The sequence below is a fragment of the Chiloscyllium punctatum genome, chromosome 6, assembly GCF_047496795.1.
Source record: "Chiloscyllium punctatum isolate Juve2018m chromosome 6, sChiPun1.3, whole genome shotgun sequence".
In the NCBI taxonomy this organism is placed as follows: domain Eukaryota; kingdom Metazoa; phylum Chordata; class Chondrichthyes; order Orectolobiformes; family Hemiscylliidae; genus Chiloscyllium; species Chiloscyllium punctatum.
Genome location: NC_092744.1, coordinates 17,489,626 through 17,506,329, shown reverse-complemented (window position 1 = coordinate 17,506,329; position 16,704 = coordinate 17,489,626).

Below are 16,704 nucleotides of genomic sequence, written 5' to 3'. Positions count from 1 at the left end.
GAGAAATACAATCGACAATGCACATACAATATATTTCTAGCACACACAATTTCTATATGGGAAATATGAGAAATTCACTGTGATCGAACATCACAAATCCACTCATCAAATAGCAAATATGATCTGGACAGATCCCGTGGATCTCTCAGTAACTGGCACTAGATGTTAATGATGGCGAGTCAACAAATATCATTAAACTTCACAAGGGATTCCGATTCTTTATTTTGGCAATCTGGCCTTGAAATTCCTTCTCAGAATGCCTCAGTGACCCACCCATTCTGGTTCATCTACCTTCTTTCCAGGAATAAGCTCTCCCGGACTCTGAAACTAAACTCCAGTCGTCATTCACAAGCGTAACTCCAGCTCTTCGCTACCATCCAGTTTCATCGAACTGATCCCACCACAGGGCTCTTTTTACTCCTAGCTCGAATCTTGTTGCATCGAGCAAATATCGTTTGTGAGCTTTTCCACCTCTGCTGTCTCAGCTGTCCAAAATGATGAGAGCTTTTGGCAGAGTAATTAAGGTAAAATAAAACACCAACCATGCAAAACCTGTTTGGTTATTCACTAGACTGTCAGCCTAGATTTTACATTTAAATTGCTAGAGGGAGATCTGCACGAACACATTGGAGGCAGAAGGACCAATTTTAACTCATAGCACCAGTTACATCCTCTGAAACCAAGATGTAATCCCAGAATCCCAATATAATTTGAATGGTGTATTTAACCACTGACTGATCTAAGGAAGCTCATAGACAACTTTCCACATGGCCAAACTTTCTAACAATGCTTGTTAACTTCAACGTTAGATCAGGAATGGAAAAGTGAAGTAAAGTAAAGGATAAAGGTGGAATTAAGGAGGCATCACATCTCACTGGGATAATGTGTTATAAATTATGTCATTCTGTTTCCAAAGTCGTCACAAAAACTAAGTATCTTAAAGGGTTGGTAAAGATTCTCCAATTTACCGCCTTGTCAACTCAGGTTGACAGAAATCATGGACCAGGTTTTTGTACTCAAATAAGTTATTATTTATTACAAGTAGTTAGACTCAAACTGTGGGTGGCATGGTGGCTCAGTGGTTAGCACTGCTGCCTCATAGCGCCAGGGCCCCAGGTTTGATTCCAGCTTTGGGTGACTGTCTTCTCAGGGGACTATACCTTCCTCAGTACACAATGTTGCATTCTATTACCTGCAACCACACTTTAGCTATTGCTCAAACATGCAGCTATGGGAACGGTGCTTACAATCAGAGCTAGGTTGCTTGCTTTCAAAACATGCAGCAATTCTACGCCAATATTTGATTTTAAAACAGTCCTTATCTCATTTCAGTCATTGAATCATAGAATTCCTACAGTGTGGAAACAGGCCATTCGGCCCAACAAGTCCACATTGGCCCTCCGAAGAGCATCCCATCCAGACTCATGCCCCTATTTTATCCCTGTAACTTTGCATTTTCCTGGCTAATGTACCAAACCTACACATCTCTGAACACAATGGACAATTTAGCATGGCAAATCCATCTAACTTGCACAGTACACAAGTAAAAATGTTAATAAATATAAAAACAGGCTTTACAAGAAGAAACATAAAAGAGCAGAAAGAAAAACACACGTTTTTAGACTTAAACGTGTTACTTTTTCTTACAATCTATAAAAACAGTTAAAAGCTTAAGGAATGAATTTTCGCACATTCTGATGGATATTTCAGTGCCAGGTAGATTGTTTTGTAATAATTACGACATTAGGGAGAGGTGGCATAATCACTAGGAGAAAGTGAGGACTGCAGATGCTGGAGATCAGAGCTGAAAAATGTGTTGCTGGAAAAGCGCAGCAGGTCAGGCAGCATCCAAGGAGCAGGAGAATCAACGTTTCGGGGCATGAGCCCTTCTTCAGGCATAATCAGTAGCCTATTCATTCAGAGGTACAGGCAATATTCTGGGGACTGAAGTTTGCATCCCGCCGTGGAAGATGGTGAAGTTTGAATTCAATTTTTAAAAATTGGAATTACGAGTCTAGCGACGACTATGAAACCATTGTGGATTGTTGGGAAAAACCCATCTGGTTTACCAATGCCATTTAGGGAAGGAAACTGCTATTGTCACCTGGTCTGGCCTACACGTGACCCCAGATCTACAGCAATGTGGTTGACTCTTAGCTGCCCTCTGAGCAATTAAGAATGCACAATAAATGCTGACCAAGCCAAGTGATTCACGCATCCTGGAAATGAATAAAAAAGGTAACAATTCACTCAGACTGAAATAGACAAGCCCTTCCTTTCCACTTCCGCTGGATATTAATCAGAAAAAAGCAGCAATTTCACACTGCTCCACGTTGTTTCAATGGTGAGTTCTTTGGCAGGATATTGGTGTATTGATTTCTGGATGACAAATCAATCACTCTGTAACTTCAAGATTTCTTTTTTTAACTGTTAATGCATAGCTGCTAGAATTTGCTACCCAATTCACACCTTGAATGCTATTAGCTTCCACTGCAATGTCCAGACCATTTCTTATTTTCTGTATTCTGGTTTGAGTTACACAACATTGCAAAACTTTGAAGACTAAAACTGACTTTTTATATTAATTTCAAGTACAAGGATCGCAAGCTCCTGAGGACAGAAGTGTGTGTTTGCACGTAAATGTACAGATTCCTGCTACTACTTAGCATCTTCCCTCTCTACAAGAGCCATTTGTTGCTGGAGGCAAGTGCAACTTTATCATGCACAATTAAAGTGAGATACTGCTTCCTTCGACACTTTTGTTTCAGGAGATATCTTTAACTGTCTTAGAAACAAAATCCTGTAAACTCCCTTCTTGTAGCACCCTGAGTGTTGCAGCAACTCAAAAACACAGCTCACTAGTATTTTCTGAAAGACTAGTAGGCATGGCAGCATGCTTTGGTCATGCCCGCGATACTCACATCATATGAAAGAATATTTTAAAAGTCATAATCGCTCTTTAAAATAGATTAGATCATTTACATAGCTGGCACAAAACAGTGTACTACTGGATTGAAGCTGTTAGACATTACTTTGGGATGAATCACTGCTTTTTTGATCTTCAGACTCCTGACGTAAATATCTAAATTTGCAACATTAAACATCTTACGTATTCCTGACAAATGGAACAATGAGATGTGTTTGTTTGTTCAAAAGTCTGATATTACATAGGCTAATACATTAAACAGAGGTCAGCAGTTGCTAAATATATATTTACCAGTTCAAGATGCTTTGTGGCAATCATTGACAATAACATACTGATAAACTGAATCTGATGGGATGCAGAATGAACAATACTCATTGGAGATAAAAGTTTGACTTTGAACACAAAGGCAGGAAGACTGCTGGGCATAGTTTCCAGAAGACTAATGAATATTTAGTCATAGAGTCCTGCAGCACAGAGACAGCCCTTACCGCCCATACTGGTCTATACCGAGTAAAATGTCCATTTCCTTGTACTTGGCCTATATCCTTCTAAACCTTTCCTGTTCATGGATTTGCCCAAACGCCTTTTAAATGTTGTCAATGTACCCATCTCAACCACTTCTGCTGGCATTCCATTCCTAATGCATACCACCCTCTGTGTAAAAATGTTGCCCCTCAGGTTCCCTTTTATTCTTTCCCCTCTAACCTGAAACTGATGCCCTCTAGTCCTCGATTCCCCAACTTTGGGAAAAAGACCGAGAGCATTCATCCTATCCTTGCCTTTCACGATCTTACAGACTTCTATAAGGTCCCCTCTCAGTCTTCTACACTCTAAAGAAAAAAGTCTTCGCTTGTCCAGTCTCTCCCTATATATCAGTCCCTTGAGTCCAGGCAACAGCTTTGCAAATTTCTTCTGCACTCTTTCCAGTTTAACAACATTCTTCCTAAAGCAAGGTGATCAAAACTAAACACAATACTCCATGTGCTGCCTCACCAACATCCCATACAACTGCAATATAACTTCCCAACTTCGAGACTCAATGCCCTGACTGATGAAGGCCAGTGTTCCAAAAGCCTTCTTCACTGCCCTACCTACCTGGACTCTATTCCAGAGAACCATGCACCTGAACTCCAAGGTCCCTCTGTTCCACTACACTCCTTAAAGCCATACCATTCACCATAAAACTCCTACCTTGATTTGACTTTCCAAAATGCAAAACCTTACACTTATCTATATTAAACTCCATTTGCCATTCATTGAAGAAAAGTGGGAAAAGAGCTTCTTTGAACAAGCATTAGGAAAAGGAAGTGCCTCCCTAATTGTTTGGGGAAATACGACACACTATGGTTAATTGCTGTGGAGCAAAGGTTTTTTGGTGTTAACTCAAAAACAAAATGGCAGCACATCAAGGAGCAGGGAGAAGTAACTAACCAGTGGGAGAACGCGAGATGGAATGGAATCTTATACCTTCAAACATTGACGCAGTGCAACATTGCAGGCCCCAAAATGCACAAACAATGATGTATTAACCTGGACTTTGCGGTCTGTAGTGAATTCATTGTACTCATATTGCATTACATTTACACTGGCTTACGGCCTTCATATCAGTTCTTCAACTGGAAGTTACAATGCTGGGAAAACTATTGCAGCAACTTCCACAGGGTGCCTGGAACAAGAGGTCAAACTGTGGCGTACCTCCATAAGCAATCAATTAGCAATTTTTTACTCAGCAATTCAGAAGCTTTTACTAGGAAGTGGATATCAGAATATTTAATTCAATACTAAATTAGGCATAGAAATTTCAATGAAGTTAGTGAAAAGATAGAATTACAAAATGCATAAAAAGACAGAAAGAAAATGCTGATTTTTAAAATCTAACTTTGCTACTTTCTCTTAAAACCTTGAACAATAATTTAAAGCTGAAGAAATGAGATTCCACACCTTTTAAAGTTTAGTTTCAGTGCCGAGAAAGCTGTTTAATAGCAATTAAGATATATCAGGTCATTAAAAATTTACTTGGAATGCAAGGACAAGCCCTTTTGTTTCCATTTCTCTGCTGTCCTGATGGATATCAATTATAAAAATGCAGCAATTTTGCATTGCTCTACCTTGTTTCAACACTGAGTCCTTCAGTAAAATATTACTGCATTGGCCTTTGGGAGCAGAATGACCTCAGACAGGAACCTCAGGATTTCTCTCTTTAACTGTGCATGCACAGACGCTGGAATTTGCTACCCAATTTATGCTGTAATAGAACATAAAATCATAAGAAGTATTAACAAGATTAGACGGATCGGCCCCTGAAGCCTGCTCCGCCATTCAGTAGGATCATGCCTGATCTGACACACCTCACTTCCACTTTCCTGTCCTTTCCCCATTATTCTTGATTCCCCGACGGATCAAAAATCTATCTACCTCAGCTTTAAATTTATGCTCGGATGCTGTCCCTGCAGCTCTCTGTGGCAAGGAGGTCCAAAGACTCGGAACCCTCTGACAGTAAAGATTCCTCTTCATGTCATTGGCGTCCCTTTATTTTGAGAGTATGTCGTCTGGTCCTAGACTCACCCATGAGAGAAACAGCGTCTTAGCATTTTACCCCATCAAACCCCTTACGAATTCTACATGACTCAATGACATCATCTCTCATTCTTCAAAACTCCAATGTGTAGAGTCCCAGTCTGTTTAGTCTTTGCTCAGAAGACAAGCTCTCCACTGGGGATCATCCCACTTGTTGTTTCTCTGCTCAGTTTTCCAAATGCATCCTTTGACAATCTTCCTCACTACCCAAATGATCAATTTCTGTGTTGCCTGTTAATTGACTTGAGACAGTTCAGATTAGATTCCTACAGAGTGAAAACAGGCCCTCCGGCCCAACAAGTCCACACCGACCCTCTGAAGAGCAACACATACAGACCCATTCCCCTACATTTATCCCTGACTAATGCATCTAACACTACGGGCAATTTAACATGGCAAATTCACTTAACCTGCACATCTTTGGACTGCGGGAGGAAACTGGGACACGTGGAGGAAGCCCAGGCAGATACAGAGAGAATGTGCAAACCCCACACAGACAGTTGCCCGAGGCGGGAATCGAACGTGAGTCCCTGGCACTGTGAGACAGCAGTGCTAACCACTGAGCCACCATCCTGCCCCTTCAAGAAGGCACCTGGGGCTGGGTAATAAATGCCTTGTCACTGAGTTGAGGGTGTGGTGCTGGAAAAGCACAGCAGGTCAGTCAGCACCCAAGGAGCAGGAGAATCGACGTTTTGGGTAAAAGCCCTTCATCAGGCTTATGCCCTCAGATGCTGCCTGACCTGCTGTGCTTTTCCAGCACCACACTCTTGACTCGGATCTCCAGCACCTGCAGTCCTCACTTCCTCCGTCTTGTCACTGAGCCAGAGCCATCCCAATTCCATGAACAGTTTAATAAAAGTAGGATACTTAACCATATTTCACAAAGAATTGAAAACATTCCTCTCCTTGGGCAAAGATAGTTCCATATAGCTTGGGATACACCACTTTGTAAGAATAGGGAAAGGTAAGGAAATAGCACCTCCAAGAGATATGACAACGCTGATTGAACCTACACCATTGATGTTCCATCGCACTCTAGATAACTGACCCCCACACATTTAAAACCCAAATAAATTAACAAGTGAATCTGAGTTTAGATATGAGTTGAGGGATTTATTTTGTCCAGATAATGAGGGAAAACATCCTCACAGTTTTCATTATCGTTGGGTATCCTTTGCATCAATCTAAAAAGTTAGAATAGACCTCAATTTAATATCTCCCCAACTTAAGACTGTAAGAAAAGTTGGAGTTTAGTTTACTTTTATTTTAATATTCACACCTGTGAAAAAGAGAGTGGAGCATATGTTGTTTGCTTGTGATTAATTACAGAAATGAACGGAGTTGTCATTTGGTGTAAAATCAGGTGGAAGGATTATGTTTCAGTAATGAGATCAATCATCTATGAGTTCATATTGGGATGGCATGGTGGCTCAGTGGTTAGCACTATAGTCTCACAGCACGAGGGATCCAGGTTTGATCCCAACCTCAGGTGACTGTCTGTGTGGAGTTTGCACATTCTCCCCATGTCTGCGTGGGCTTCCTCTGAGTGTGCTGGTTTCCTCCCACAATCCAATGATATGCAGGTCAGGTGGATTGACCATGCTAAATTGTCCATAGTGTCAGATACATTAGTCAGAGGGGAATGGGTCTGGGTGTGTTACTCTTCGGAGGGTCAGTGTGGACTGGTTGGGCCCAAATGGCCTGTTTCCACACTGTAGGGAATCTAATCTAATATTATAGGTTCCTTGTTTTCTTTTCGCATACAACCAATGCTGCTAAGTTGCAAACAAACATATATATATATACACAGTAGCGCCTCGACATACAAGCGACCCTGTTCACGAACACATTGGTTTACAAACAGGATTGTATGTAAAATTTTGCTTCAACGTAAGTATGAAATTCAAGGTACAACCGAAGGTACGAACGCAAAAAGCCCGTGTGCGAACACGTGGTTTCATTGTTCTGCTTTGCTACGCGCTTGTTGAACGCGAAAGCTCTCGGGCCCCGCGTGATCTCATTCAGTTCGTCTTTGGTGCTTGCGCTGTGAACAGCATTCGCTGCTACGTCCAAGCATTCTTACGCTATCTGACCAATGGGAAAAATTGATTCAGTTCACGAACTTTTCAGTTCGTGAACCGGGTCCCGGAACGGATTGAGTTCATAAGTCAAGGCGCTACTGTATTGGAAAACTGCATTAAAATATATATCTCAAAAGGGCATTACAACTTTACCTCTTCTTATTATTTAAAAGGCTATTCCACTTTTCTGTTTCATGTTTTAGTCCAATAAAACATCACTGGGTTGGAAACTGGATCCCTTTTTCTGATGGTGTTATTCCTGAGTTTAATCAGTGAATATCTGAAGAGAGTATCAGCTGACTGATCTTTGAGAGCTGCTGTGTAAGAACTTTAGGACCATGGAGCAATATTGTGATGATGTCACAGAGCTGCACCTCTCGCTCTGCCTTAAGCATATTTAATAATTTTGCATCCACTGTCTTTTGAGAAAGTAAATTCTTAAGACTCACAACCCTCTGAGCGAAAATTACAACATCGCACTACAGCAGTGTCTGAAGATGCAAGATTCCATTCCATCTCACAGTGAGGAAGATTGCCAAAGGATGCAGTTGGAAAACTGAGCAGAGAAATGCCAAGTGGAGTTTAATCTGAACAAGTGTGCGGTGATGCATTTTGGGAGGTCAAGTGCAAGAGAGACGTATACTGCAAATGGCAGGACTCTTAGGAACATTGGTGATCCCTTATTTTTAAATTATAATCCTTAGTTATACTCATAATCTTTTGTATTCTCATAAGAGGAAACATTCTTTCCATATTTACCCAATCAAGCCATGTGAATGCAAGAAAGATGTGCAGAGAAGCACATGGAGTAGATTGAATAGTGCGATGTGGTAGAGCTTATGGAATAGTCTTTCAATATATATCACAAAAGGGCATGGTGGCTCAGTGGTTAGCACTGCTGCCTCACAGCACCAAGGTCCTAGGTTCGATTCCAGCCTTGGGCTAAGTGGAGTTTGCACGTTCTCCCCATGTCTTCATGGGTTTCCTCCCACAGACACAAAGATGTGCAGGTCATGGTGAATTGGCCATGTTAAATTGCCCATGGTGTTAGGTGCATTAGCCAGAGGGAAATGGGTCTGGTTGGATTACTCTTTGGAGGACTGGTTGGGCTGAAGGGCCTGTTTCCACACTGTAGGGAATCTAATATGTAAGATCAGAGCCTGATATCATTGGGAATATGATGTACTGAGTCTTAACCTGCAATAAACAGCGTTGTAAAGAAGGCCAAGTGAGAAGACACCTTTCACCCTTGCCTTCTTCTCGACCAGTCTATGTTAAATCCAGAGAATAAAAAATATTTCTGATGATCCTGACTCTCCACCCACCTCTGTTTCTATACAGGCATACATGTGGACGTTTATATGTATTACCGGCCAGCCCTGCACTCTGAGATGTCTGGCTAGCTCAGTCAGTGGAGCATGGGACTCTTAACCTGAGAGTTTGAACCCCATGCTGGGCACCAGCATTTACTTTCTTCAGCCGGAGGGTAATCAACCTGTGGAAGCCATTGTCATAGAGGCCAAGTCACTGAAAGTATCTAAGACTGAGGTTCTTAAAGAAGAACAATACAGCACAGGAACAGGCCCTTCAACCCTCCCAGCCTGCACATTTTGCCCTTGGTTGGTCAGAGAAATTAAGGGTTACAGGGAGAACGGGATTGCGAAAAACATCAATCAAATGGCAGAGCAGACTTAATGGACAGAAACGCCTAGTTTTGCTCCTATGTGTTATGGATGGTCTTCAAACATCATCCTATTTCCCCGTTTTTTCCCTTGATCCTTCAATATTCTAACTTTACAAACATCTATGCAGTTTTGTTTGAAGTTATATTAAAATGTGTGGAAATTGACCATCCCTTCAGTTGTACTGGGTATGTGGCCATGTAAGAGGAATGAAAGTACTTTCAAAATGGATGTAGAGAGGGCAGGATTGGGGTCTGTATCACAGTAGTTGCCTTTGCGCCCAACAGTCCAGATTCAAATCCTACCTGCCACAAAGGAGTGCCACTAACACGTCCAGACAGGTAGGTTAGCAGCCGCATGACAATTTTAAAGGAATGTTACAATAAAGCAAGTAGTTGGAGCATATTAAACAGCCATTAGAGAGATAGCTATGTGTTCAGGAGTTTTCTGTCAAACCAATAGTTTCTGACACCAATGTGCCTTTGAAACCCTCTTACCCTTACACTACTGATTGACCAATTTCTGCAAGTAGTTGCTTGCCTATATAAGATCCTTCAATAATATCTGCCATTCATTTATGTTTTTAGCCATTTAACTGTGTTGAAAGTCAACTTTCTGGTTCTCACTCTTAGAGTAGCTTCCATTTTGATTCTACAAACAGGAACGTGAGATGATTTGAGCTGTCAGAGCTTTTTGAACTTCTTGTCAGTCATGAGCCAGTATGGAATGTGAGTGCCTTTCAACATTTGAGCTTGTCAATCTGGGAATGAGAACTGCGCCTCCCAGTGAATCAGGGCCAGGGCAGTCTTCAAGTCTGACTGTTGAACCAGTTGGTAGATTTAATCATTCATTCCTGGGATGTTGGTATCATCGCCAAGCCTGCCATCATCACCCATCCACTTACTGCCCCAGGAAGGGGGCACTGAGTTGCCTAGTGGGTTAATATAACTTCAAACTTAGAACTACAATCACATATAGACCCAAACCAGGTCCTGAAGTGTCCCTACAGGATAGAAGGAGGGCATCCAGCCCATCGAGTCCACACTGACAGTCCAAAGATTATTCCACCCAGACCCAGTCCCCTACTACATCCATAATCCCACATTCCCACAGCTAACCTATGTAGTCTACCCTGGACACTGTGGAGAAAGTGAGGACTGCAGATGCTGGAGATCAGAGCTGAAAATGTGTTGATGGAAAAGCGCAGCCTGAAGAAGGGCTCATGCCCGAAACGTTGATTCTCCTGCTCCTTGGATGCTGCCTGACCTGCTGTGCTTTTCCAGCAACACATTTTCAGCCCTGGACACTGTGGGCAATTTAACATGGCCAATCCACCCTAACCTGCACATCTTTGGACTATCAAAGGAAACCGGAGCGCCCAGAGGAAGTAGCAACGCTCTGAAAGCTTTTGATTTTAAATAAACCTGCTGAAATATAACTTGGTGTCAGGTGACTTCCGACAGCATCTGTGGAGTGAAAGCAGAGTTAAAGTTTCAGGTCCAGTGACTCTTGGAGTAATAGAGCCATAGAGATGTACAGCATGGAAACAGACCCTTCGGTCCAACCCGTCCATGCCGACCGGATATCCCAACCTAATTTAGTCCCACTTGCCAGCACCTGGCCCATATCCCTCCAAACCCGTCCTAGTCATGTACCCATCCAAATGCTTTTTAAATGTTACAATTGTACCAGCCTCCACCACCTCCTCTGGCAACTCATTCCATACACATCCCATCCTCTGCTTGAAAAAGTTACCCTTTAGGTCCCTTTTATAACTTTCTCCTCTCATCCTAAGCCTATGCGCTCTAGTTCTGGATGTGCCCACCCCAGGGAAAAGCCTTTGTCTATTTATCCTATCCATGCCCCTGATAATTTTGTAAATCTCTATAAGGTCACCCCTCAACCTCCAACGCTCCAGGGAAAACAGCCCCAGCCTGTTCAGCCTCTCACAATAGCTCAAATCTTCCAACCCTGACAACATTCTTGTACATCTTTTCTGAACCTTTTCAAGTCTCACAAAATCTTTCCGACCTTTCCTAGGACCTTACCATTACGTGTAAAAGTCCTGCTAAGATTTGCTTTCCCAAAATGCAGCACCTCACATTTATCTGAATTAAGCTCCATCTGCCACTTCTCAGTCCATTGGCCCATCTGATTAAGATCCTGTTGTAATTTGAGGTAACCTCCTTACCTCCAATTTTGGTGTCATCTGCAAACTTACTAACTATACCTCTTATGCTCGCATCCAAATCATTTATATAAATGACGAAAAGTAGTGGACCCATCACCGATTCTTGTGGCACTCCACTGGTCACAGGCCTCCAGTCTGAAAAACAACCCTCCACCACCACCTTCTGTCTTCTACCTTTGAGCCAGTTCTATATCCAAATGGCTAGTTCTCCCTGTATTCTGTGAGATCCAACCTTGCTAATCAGACTCCCATGGGGAACCTTGTCAAACGCCTTACTGAAGACCGTATAGATCAAATCTACCACTCTGCCCTCATCAATCGTCTTTGTTATTTCTTCAAAAAAACTCATTCAAGTTTGTGAAACATGACTCCCATGCACAAAGCCATGTTGACTATCTCTAATCAGTCCTTGCCTTTCCAAATACATGTACATCCTGTCCCTCAGGATTGCCTCCAACAACGCACCCACCACCGACATCAGGATCACTGGTCTATAGTTCCCTGACTTGTCCCTACCATCCTTCTTAAACAGTGGCCCCATGTCAGCCAACCTCCAGTCGCCAGCACCTCATCTGTGAATATTGATGGTACAAATATTTCAGCAAGAGGCCCAGCAATCACTTCCCTAGCTGCGCACAGAGTTCTAGGGTACACCTGATCAGGTCCTGGGGATGTATCCACCTTTATGCATTTCAAAACACCCAGCACTTCCTCTTCTGTAATATGGACATTTTTCAAGATGTCACCATCTATTTCCCTACAGTCTATATCTCCTATGTCCTTTTCCACAGTAAATACTGATGCAACATACTCGTTTAGTATCTCCACCATTTTCTGCAGCTCCAAACAAAGGCCGCCTTCCTGATCTCTGAGGGGCCCTATTCTCTCCCTATTTACCCTTTTGTCCTTAATGTATCTGCAAAAACCCTTTGGATTCTCCTTAATTCTATTTGCCAAAGCTATGTCATGTCCCATTTTTGCCTTCCTGATTTCCCTCTTAAGTATACTCTTACTGCCTTTATACTCTTCTAAGGATTCACTTGATCTATCCTGTCTATATCTGACATATGCTTCCTTCTTTTTCGTAACCAATCCCTCAATTTCTTTAGTCATCCAGCATTCCCTATACCTACCAGTCTTTCCTTTCACCCTGACAGGAATATTCTTTCTCTGGATTCTCATTATCTCATTTCTGAAGACTTCCCATTTTCCAGCCGTCCCTTTACCTGCAAACATCTGCCCCCAATCAGCTTTTGAAAGTTCTTGCCTAATACCATCAAAATTGGCCTTTCTCCAATTTAGAACTTCAACTTTTAGATCTGGTCTATCCTTTTCCATCACTATTTTAACATGAATAGAAATATGGTCGCTGGCCCCAAAGTGCTCCCCCACTGACACCTCAGTCACCTGCCCTGCCTTATTTCCCAAGAGTAGGTCAGGTTTTGCACCTTCTCTAGTAGGTACATCGACACACTGAAACAGAAAATTGTCATGTAGACATTAACCAATTCCTCTCCATCTAAATCCTTAACACTATTGCAGTCCCAGTCTATGTTTGGAAAGTTAAAATCCCCGACCATAACCACCATATTATTCTTACAGATAACTGAGATCTCCTTACAAGTTTGTTTCTCAAATTCCCTCTGACTATTGGGGGGGTCTATAATACAATCCCAATAAGGTGATCATCCCTTTCTTATTTCTCAGTTCCACCCAAATAACTTCCCTGGATGTTTCCGGGAATACCCTCCCTCAGCACAGCTGTAATGCTATCCCTTATCAAAAATGCCACTCCCCCTCCTCTCTTGCCTCCCTTTCTATCCTTCCTGTAGCATTTGTATCCTGGAACATTAAGCTGCCAGTCCTGCCCATCCCTGAGCCATGTTTCTGTAATTGCTACGATATCCCAGTCCCATGTTCCTAACCATGCCCTGAGTTCATCTACCTTCCCTGTTAGGCCCCTTGCATTGAAATAAATACAGTTTAATTTATTAGTCTTCCCTTGTCCCTGCCTGCCCTGACTGTTTGACTTGCTTCTGTTCTCAAGTGTACCAGTCTCAGATTGATCTCTTTCCTCACTATCTCCCTGGGTCCCCTCCACACACCCCCACCATTCCACCCCCCCACCCCCACCTTACTAGTTTAAATCTTCCTGACTCTTCTTCAAAACTGGAGAAGAAGGATTTACTGGACCTGATACGTTACTTCTGTTCATCTCTCCATGGATGCTGCCAGACCTGCTGGGTTCTGATTTTGTTTTTGATTTCTGATTTCTCGCATCCGTAGTTTTTTGTCTCTTTTTGGATAATAGCGTTAGAAGCAGTTTAGAAAATATTCCCTTGGCTTTTTTTACTCGGCTCAAGGACTGGCCTTATGAAGAAAAGTCAGAACCTCAGAAATGTTACAGCACAGAACAAGGCCCTTTGGCCTACCATGTCTCTCTTGGCCAAAAGAAAATTAGTCATTAATTTGAATACTACCATGAAAGATCTGATTCTTAAACTTGCTGGTTACAGCACCTCAGGTGAGGACCCTGCCTTTCTGGAAATGAGTTGAAAGGTTCTGCCTCCAACATCAAAACTGGGCACCAAAATCCACCCAACCACCACCCTCTGGGTCAAAAGTCTTTTCCTCATCTCTTCTCTAATTGTTTTACTAATCACCTTTAATCTGTGCCCCCCTCCCCCCTAGTGAATTACCTTTCTGCTCAGGTAGACCGGTCTATCCTGACTACTCTCTTTAGGCCTCTCATCATTTTGTACACTGTGATTATGTCACCCCTCCGCCTCCTCTGTTCAAAGGAAAATAACCCCTGCCTGTCTAATCTCTCCTCAGAGCTGTAGTTTTTTAAACCTGAGGAACTTTCTCGTACATCTCCTCCGTTCAGCTCATTACGTCCTTCCTGTAATGCAGTCAGAACTACATGCAAAATTCTAGCCGCAAGAGGGGAAGATTTTAAAAGGAGCCTGAGGGGTAACTTCTTCACAGAACGGGTGGTGTGTGCTTGTGGAATGAACTGCCAGAGAAAGTGGTAGATACAGGTCCAGTTACAACATTTAAAAGACATGGATACACAGATAGGAAAGGTTTAGAGACATTTGGGCCAAACGCAGACAAGTAGGACTGCTATAGTTTGAAATGTGGTTGGCCCACATGAATTAATTGCATTTAAGGGTCTCTGCTTCCATTCTGTCTGATTCTTTAATGCAGTTGCATCCTTATATTCTTCCTTTTGTATTCTATATCTTGTCCAATAAGGGGAATGTTTCATATGCTTTCTTTACTATCTCATCCAGGTGGAAGTGGGTACTGCAGATGTTGGAGATTAGAGTGGTGCTGGAAAAGCACAGCAGGTCAGGCAGCATCCGAGGAGCAGGAAAATTGACGTTTCAGGAAAAGCCCTTCATCAGGAATGAGGCTGGGAACCTTGGGGGTGGAGACATAAATGAGTAAAGGGGTTGGGCAGGGAGAAGGTAGCTGAGAATGCAATAGGTGGATGAAGGTGGGGCTAAATGAATAGATCGAAGAGGAGGGTGGAGCGGATTGGTGGGAAGGAAGATTGACAGGTGAGACAGGTCATGAGGGCGGTGCTGAGCTGGAAGGTTGGAACTGGAGTAAGGTTGGGGGAGGGGAAATGAGGAAACTGGTGAAATCCACATTGATGTCTTGGGGTTGAAGGATCCCAAAGTAGAAGATGAGGCATTTTTCCTCCAGGCATCAGGTGGTAAAGGAGTGGTGATGGAGGAGACCCAGGTCCTGCATGTTCTCGGCAGAGTGACATGGAGTTAAAATGTTTGGCCACAGGGCAGTGGGATTGATTGGTGCGGATATCCTGGAGATGTTCTCTGAAGTGCTCTGCAAGAAGGCATCTGGTCTCTCCAGTGTAAAGGAGACCGCACCAGGAGCAATGGATACAATAAATAACATGTGTGGGAGTGAGTGAGGGGTAAGGGCGTGGAATGCCCTACCTGCCAATGTAGTTAACTCAGCCACTTTAGGGAGATTTAAACAATCCTTGGATAACAACATGGATGATGATGGGATAGTTTAGGGGGATGAGCTGAGAATAGTTCATGGATGGGCGCAACATCGAGGGCTGAAGGGTCTGTTCTGTGCTGTATTGTTCTATGTTCTAAGTGCAGGTGAAACTTTGATGGATATGGAAGGCTCTTTGGTACCTGGGACAGAGGTGAGGGGGCAAATGTAGGCGCAGGTTTTGCAATTCTAGTGGTGGCAGGGGAAGATGCCAGGAGGGGAGGGTGGGTTGTTGGGGGCATGGACTTGACCAGATAGTCACAGAGGGGATGGTCTTTGCGGAAAGCAGATCAGGGTGGGGAGGGAAATATATCCCTGGTGGTGAGGTCTGTTTGTAGGTGGCGGAAATATCGTTGGATGATAAGGTTAGATCTCATGGAATAAAGGGAGAACTTGCCATTTGGATACAGAACTGGCTCAAAGGTAGAAGACAGAGGGTGGTGGTGGAGGGTTGCTTTTCAGACTAGATGCCTGTGACCAGTAGAGTGCCACAAGGATCAGTGCTGGGCCCTCTACTTTTTGTCATTTACATAAATGATTTGGATGCGAGCATAAGAGGTACAGTTAGTAAGTTTGCAGATGACACCAAAATTGGAGGTGTAGTGGACAGCGAAGAGGGTTACCTCAGATTACAACAGGATCTGGACCAGATGGGCCAATGGGCTGAGAAGTGGCAGATGGACTTTAATTCAGATAAATGCGAGGTGCTGCATTTTGGGAAAGCAGATCTTAGCAGAACTTATACACTTAATGTTAAGGTCCTAGGGAGTGTTGCTGAACAAAGAGACCTTGGAGTGCAGGTTCAAAGCTCCTTGAAAATGGAGTTGCAGGTAGATAGGATAGTGAAGAAGGCGTTTGGTATGCTTTCCTTTCTTGGTCAGAGTATTGAGTACAGGAATTGGGAGGTCATGTTGCGGCTGTACAGGACATTGGTTAGGCCATAGTTGGAATATTACGTGCAATTGTGGTCTCCTACCTATCGGAAAGATGTTGTGAAACTTGAAAGGGTTCAGAAAGGATTTACAAGGATGTTGCCAGGGTTGGAGGATTTGAGCTGTAGGGAGAGCCTAAACAGGCTGGGGCTGTTTTCCCTGGAGTGTCGGAGGCTGAGGGATGACCTTATAGAGGTTTACAAAATTATGAGGGGCATGGATAGGATAAACAGACAAAGTCTTTTCCCTGGGATCGGGGAGTCCAGAACTAGAGGGTATA